Consider the following 7,803-nt stretch of genomic DNA (forward strand, 5'->3'; position numbering starts at 1 on the left):
ACACTTCTCCCTTAGGAGGGCACTCAGGATTTTTAAAAACTTACCACAGGGTTAAGAAGGACTTTTTTTGGGATGGCCTTAAATCAGATATTCAAAAGTTTGTGGCGGAATGTTTGGTTTGCCAACAAAATAAAGTTGAAACAATTAAGACACCTGGTCTATTACAACCTTTATCCATTCCAAGCCAACGTTGGGAGGAGGTTTCAATGGATTTATTCACAGGTTTACCCAAGTCTGAGGGAAAGAGTGTCATCATGGTGGTAGTTGACAGACTTACCAAGTATGCACACTTTTGTGCATTATCATATCCATTTAAAGCCAGTACAGTTTCTACTGCATTTATGGAAACAGTTCAAAAACTACATGGAAACCCAAAGATTATTGTAAGTGTCAGAGATCCCATTTTCACTGGAAATTTTTGGACAGAATTATTTTCTTGTCTTGGTACTCAGTTAGCTCATAGCTCATCTTATCATCCTCAATTTGATGGGAAAATTGAGATAGTAAACAAATGTTTGGAAGGATATCTTCGTTGCTTTGTATCTGATAAATAGACACAATGGGTCAAATGGTTGCCTCTGGCTGAATGGTGGTATAACACTTCCTTCCATACATCAACAAAAATGACCCCATTTATGGCACTTTATGGGTATCAACCACCATCCATCACATCATATTTAAGAGAAAATTCTAAGGTTCAAGCAGTGGAACATCACATCGAACATCAACAACAAGTCCTCCAACTCTTAAAGAATAACCTCGTGTTGGCACAAAATAGAATGAAACAACAGGAAGATCAACATCGCAGTGAAAGAAGTTTTGATGTAGGTGATTGGGTATTCCTACGGCTACAACCATATAAGCAAATGTCCCTAAAGCAAGCTAAGAAGGATAATAAATTATCACCTAAGTATTATGGTTCGTACAAGGTGTTGCAAAAGATTGGTACTATGGCATACAAATTGGAGCTTCCTGCAGCTTCTCGATTGCACCCAGTTTTCCATGTTTGATGTTTAAAGAAGGTTATAGGCGACAAGCTCCCAATTCAAACAATATTGCCAGAACTTGACGAGGAAGGAAAAATTATATTGGAACCGGAAGCAGTGACAGAAACAAGAACTCGACAGCTACGAAATCGATCAATTTCAGAGTATATTATCAAGTGGAAGAACTTATCCTCTGAAGATTCCACATGGGAGGATGAGGATTTTATGCAGAAGTATCCAGAACTACTCAAGCATTGAGGACAACACTTTTTTGAAGGAGAGGGGCATGTTGGGTCCCTATAATACTAGTGATTACCCCATTAATATTGTAGTTATACCCCTTATTTATATTGTTGTGCCCCTATTACCCCCATATTGTTATTTCTGTGCCCCATAGAATCCCTCTATTGTTATTTTTGTGGCTTTATATTATTATTGTTAGGTCGGCTGGATTATATTGTGACTCCTTAGACTCCTATATATAGAAAGGAGGTTTTGTCATTTGAATCATCCAATAATTGTTCATTTATGTAATGTAAAGGAGGTTGCCCCCTCGAAGAGGCTGAATTCTAAGGCGTTGATCTATCTTTTCTATCTTTTCTTGAGCTGGTTTCATAACAAAATCCAAGGCCATTAGGCAGTCATCTAGGCCACAAGAGAGAAGAAGAAGGCAACAAAAGGAAATGAGGTATTCACCATCGAAACAAAACACAAATTTCGGTGATGAAAAGAATTTTTCCATGAGGTCTCCAATCTCTTTCTAGCTTTTGTCCAAAGCCTAAAAATGGGAAAAAGGCATGAGAGTCAAGTTGAGGGTCTGGCCTAGGCTCAAACTATCATTTATGCTAAAAAAGGGTATCCTGTAGTTTTAATAGGGTTTCCTGTAGTTTTGACAGGAATTACTACAAGATGTCCTAGTTCTCATCTAAATGCATTTTGAAGGTGTTAGAGGTGTCCAAATGGTGGAACAAGGCAGCAGAAGGTTGATAAGGATGTGGAAGACCTTGCCAAACTGAAAAATATTCAAGAAACCATCTTAAATAAGGGGTAGAAGGAAAGCTAACGGTCTCAAGAAACAATGATTTTTCTTTGCACAAATATGTTTTTGGGCTTGTCCTTGTAGAACTTGTAGCCAATATTCTTAATGCACAATAGAGAGGCCACCAGGGCCATGGATGAGGCACAATGAGGTCACTACGTTGCTCAGAGGATGAGCAACACTTTCAGCAGGGGGTATGATGGGGCTCTAAATTAGAAATGAATTAAGGCCAATGCCTCTATATTAAACATAAATTAAGGCCTATGACCATCCTTCAGCACATTAAACCTCTCTTTCTACATTAGATAATGTATTTTTAACTTTAATATTTTTGTTAGGAAGGTTTATGAATAATTGCATATTTGTGCCTAACATTATTTATTTTTGTGGAATATTATGAGAATATTGGGTAGATTATGAAGATTTGGAGGAGGAGATAATTTAGGGACTTGTTCTCTACTACAGGAGGATCAATAATAAATAATAAATCAACAAGATATTATGGAATTATGACATAGATTGTGGAACTCCAATGATTGAGAAAATCTAGGAATGTGTTCCCTGCCATTTAATGCAGATTCCTAGTATTGGGGACCAGATCCACTAATCAAGGGATTTTGGTGGGGAAATCTTCCTCCATTCATGGGGAATGATTCTTAATCATTTTGTATAAGTACCAAGTCGAATTTTCCTCTAGGGGAATATTTTTTTCATTAGTGTTCTTGTGGAGAGAACTCGTATTTCTGCAACTCCATTGTATTTTCTTGCAGGGATGTAATTCTATTGATGAAAATAATGAAGATTGGTGTCATGTTCAGCTTTTAGATCTTGTTCTACTCCATAGGTCTCTGTGTTTCCTTGGGATTGGCCATCCTAGGAACCTTAGATCCCTTTTGTATAATTTTATTTCCTTCTTTTCACTGCTTATTCACATGCATCTCTAGTTTTTATTTCTTTCTATTTTTGCATTTAGAATTAATGATTTCTTGTTGTAGGATTGAGTTAAATGGTTGATGTAAGCTATTTTGCAGGATCACAAACATTATTTCATCCTTGGAGAAGCTTTGTAAGTTCATAGTAATCATTGAGCTGCTTGGATTAGTCTTCTTATTCCCAAGTCTAGATTGCTAGACCTCCTTTTTAGCAAAGAACAGTAAGTTTTTGTTATTTTTTATAGCATTCTAACAAGCTTCAATCGAGTGGGTTCCACTTGCATTAAATCACAAAAATATTCTAGTTCATAAAAAAAATTACCCCACTACATTTGCACTTGATTAGGTTAGGCATTTTTTTGATTTACTAGCTCACTAGTTCTCGAATTTCTATATTTTCCACTATTAATGTTTTTCTATTTTTTAGCATGGGTTAACAGAGGTATTTTTGAGTGATTCCACTTTGAATGGGGACCTAAGACATCCTAGTTAATAAAAAAATTGTCCCATCCAATTTGGATTTGGTTTTCTTGGTCATTCGATGAATTATAGTAAATATGTACATCCTGTAATAAATCACTGTAGCATCCTATAGGAAAGCCTGTTTTGAGCCTAAATTGAGAAATATCATCATTGAAGTTGGGATTAGGCCTCTACTTGACCTCCATGCCATCAACACCATTTTAACCCTCTTGCTTCACACTTAGGTCAACATTTTTCTAGTTTTCAAGAGTAGGATTTGATTTCTATTTCTTATATCTTCAGTCTTACATTAGATCTCGTCAATGTTCTATATCATTCTACAAAATTTTCCTCATGCATGAAGTAGACAACTAGCTTATGAAATTCTGTTTCCTTTAGATAATTGAAATTCTTCTTGTTTTCATGATTTTTGGGTAAATGTCAATGTTTGATGTAGTGCAAGTGTTTTAGGAGTACAAAGAGATTTCATAGTCGGCAACCTCATCCCAACTTCATCCACCAATGGTCTTCACTTTCTTTCACTAAACCCTCACCAATTTCATCTTTTCACAAGGAAACTTCTCCAAGCTTTTTGAGCAAATCCATCTATCTCCCAACTTTGGTTTTGAGTTCTTAAGTGGTCCTAGGCACTCCCTTGCCTCATTCCATCCACCTATCACCTTACCTAACCTTTCCATCACCTTCAATGCCCATCCTTTTTCTCTTGGCTATATCCTGTAGGTTTTTATGGGATCCTATAGGTTTTTAGGAGACACTCTAGGAAACCCTGTTTTGAGGCCGAATTGAGGAAAAAACCACTTGGAAGCTAACAAAGGGTCCCTACTTGTCTCCCAAGCCTTTTGACCATTCAACATCATCTCCAAGCCAGTTTCCACATCACCAAAAGAGATTGGCTTTCACACTCTCACATGAAAAAAGACAAAAAGAAAAACAGATTTATTTTATTCATTTACATGCACAACAATAGAAGGTTTGATGGTTTGAATCTGCATGCTTAGGACAGTAGGATTGCATACATGTTAACTTAGCATTCTTTTGAAGCAAATCCTCTTAGTATTTAGTTAGAAAATTGTGTTTTTTATCATTTGATTTCAGTCTCTTTCCTTGTACTTTCTTTTTTGCAATAGGTTAAGGTTCCATTTCAAACATTTCATTTTCTGCAATTAGTTTAGGATTTGACTTCAGTACATGCACTCCATTACATCATGACAACAAAGGAAGGATACATTGTATGCTGCACATATAGTGTTGATACCTCTTAAGTTTGTATGAACCCCGGGTTGATAATTAAAGTCGGTATCCTTGGGATTTGCAGCGTTCTTGTTGCAATACTGGGGCTCATCACTTTTTGGCGCCGTTGCTGAGGAGGTGTCAAAGTATGCATTGTTTTCTTCCCTATTTGATTCATTTCTTTTTACTTTTTGCAAAAAACAAAAAAAAAATACTTTCATTAGGCATATTTAATTTCAAAAGTAGAAAATTGCATTGCATTATAGTTTTCATTCAATCATAAAAACAAAAACAAAAAGTTCTCCAACACCAACCCACCCCCCCATTTGATCACATGGTGCAGTAAGAGCCATATCACCATCCACTTTTGTAGGTAGAAGAAGAAGGATATGGCAAAGAATGTAGAAGAAATGGATGGATATGATGAAAATGAGGAAGATCTTCTTGGATTTCCCATTCAAGATACTGATGGTAGTGTGCACATGAAGAACATCTCTCCATCTTTTCTTCCAAAATTTCATGGTCTAAGGTCAGAGGATCCAGAAACATTTCTCTTTAAATTTGAAATTGTTTGTATATCTTATGGTTACTTATTAAAAATTCAAAAATTGAGATTGTTTCTGGGAACATTGATGGATAGAGCTCTTAAATGGTTCATGAGTTTAGGGACTAATTCAATAAGATCATGGAATGAGATACAAAATATATTTCTAGAAAAATATAAAGATCATGATCTTAAGGAAGAAATCTTTAGAATGAATCAAAGAGAAGATTAGAGTCTAGAGGATCTAATAGCGAGGTTCATGTATAATGTTAAGAGGGAAAAATTACATCATTTAGGATCCGACACATAAAAAACCCTTACTTATAGCAATTATGGATGAATGGATTGATCTCCTTAATCTCATGAGTAGAGGTGATGCATATCAATTATCATTTGAGGAAATTTGTGAAACATGCAAACACATATCAAGAGGAAAATCAAGAGTAGGTAAATCAACATCAAGATCGGTAAGTCAAGCTAAACTTGGAAATTTGTTTGATGATTTTAAAACATAATTTTTTAGCAATCTAACAAAACAAGTAGAAATGTTAAGAATGCAAGATGAAGGAAAAGAAAATGTTGATATTTGTGTTGCAGAATCACATGATGTTAAACATTGTCCATCATTACCAAGGTTGAAGGAAGTTTAGCAAATAGATAATGGAGAAAGTCAATCACCAATGCAGCTATGTTATGTAACTCCAAGAGGACCATTGTTTTGGAGAATTTAGCATCTACAGATAAATACTAATTCCCTAGATAAGTAGATGTATCTAGAACAAAAATTTAAAGTGTTTTAGACTTTTCCTATAAACAATAGATAAGATGAGAAGATAGAAGGCCTACCTGTAGTTCCGCTTTCCTCTCGTCTCCCTTGTATCGATTCCATCACTCCTTCCCGTACTTAATCTGCTTGAGAAGTACCTTGTAAACACAACAGAAGACAAAAACTGATCAAAGCATATGATCTATTGAATATAAGTGAAAGGAATCAGATACAATTCACACACATAAGCATTATGAAACAATACAAACATATGGGAAAAAGGTTCAAACACTTTATTAGATAGAAGAAGGAATTACAACCATTGGTGTCTAATTCAAAGCCATTCCTCCAGCTTGGATCCCATCCACATCACATCAAAAGCATGACAAACTTGTAGCATCACAATACTTGCTTCAAAGCCAAATCTCATAGCAGCATTATCTCCTTACAATTCAACATAATCCAGCCCCTGATCACTTAGATGAGTGGTCAATTTATAGGAAGATGAAGGAGGTTTTGTCATTAATGGTGGCATTGAATGGCCTTCCATACTTAGAATTAGTTCCATGGAGGAAGGGATGAGAGGATAGGATGCACCTTAACTCATTCCTCATCAATTTTCAAGCTCATAGGAGTTGATAAGTGAGGGAAACTTCTAGATGAATCCAAATGATAAGAATATTCCCCAAACCCTATGTGAATTTCACTCATTCTTGCCCAGTGTAGGTGAAAGGAATCCTAAGTGCTCTGCAGAGCACCCTGGTAGTGGATTGAACTGCTATGTAGCGCACCTTCATAAGGGCTTACCTGCTTTGGTCCCTCTAGAGGCTATTTCTAGATGCCTTCAAGTCATGACACTGTCTGGGAAGGAGGCATTCAAAGGGGTGACTTGTTTAGGGCACGAGGCAACTAAATTTAGGGTTTGATGAGCCCTAAAACACTGATTTGGATGTTGGGATTTGATGTGCCCAAATGGATCTGTAATAGCTGCCCCCTAAAGCATGAAGTCAGAAAAATGCCAATGTCGAATGAAATGCTTTACGGTGTGATGAGGGGGTATCAAAGTGGAAGGTGACCAACATCAATTACAATACACATATCATGATATTTGATTTTACATGAATTTCTGAGGGAAGGCATACCCATGCTCAACTTATAAGATTTCATTACATGTACATAAACAATCATCTACAGATATATACCCATGATCAGAATGACCATCAATGTAAAGCCATTGTACATATGATTTAGTACTCCTGAAATCGCAGCCCGTATGGATGAAACTAGATCCAGGGTCTTCAATCTCGTTCAACCGTTCACTCAAGTACGAGTCTAACCATGTGAATATGTGATCTGAAGTTGAACATGGGAAGACACCATTTGATTACCAGCCAATGATGTAGGTTGTTAACAGATGCGAGAGAAATCACTGATAATGATAATGATCCTCAAGGTATTGCAGTACATTCTACATGGTGTGAATGGATGATTTGATGTCGAACACCATACAAAGTCTTTCAGTCGAAGGCCATTGATGTATGCTTATCGCCGGAAGCGAGAAACCTGCCATTGATGCATGCAAGCTTCAAGGTACTGAATGGGTGTTTCTAAGTCAACTTCTTGGATAATGAGCTGACGTTGACAAGAAGCGACTCATTGCAGGAGGGCCTTGATGTATCCCACATCAACGATACGAAATGAGTGTAGTGACTTTAGAGATGGAATTTGACTACCAACACAAGGTTCAGGAATGGTAGTCATGAAAATGAAGGTTTATGGTATTGTAATAGATGAATTTTGACTGAATGACTTCTTTGGAACAT

This window comes from Pinus tabuliformis, chromosome 6, assembly GCF_031772625.1.
Source record: "Pinus tabuliformis cultivar Carrire ecotype Pingquan chromosome 6, CPIR1, whole genome shotgun sequence".
NCBI classification, from domain to species: domain Eukaryota; kingdom Viridiplantae; phylum Streptophyta; class Pinopsida; order Pinales; family Pinaceae; genus Pinus; species Pinus tabuliformis.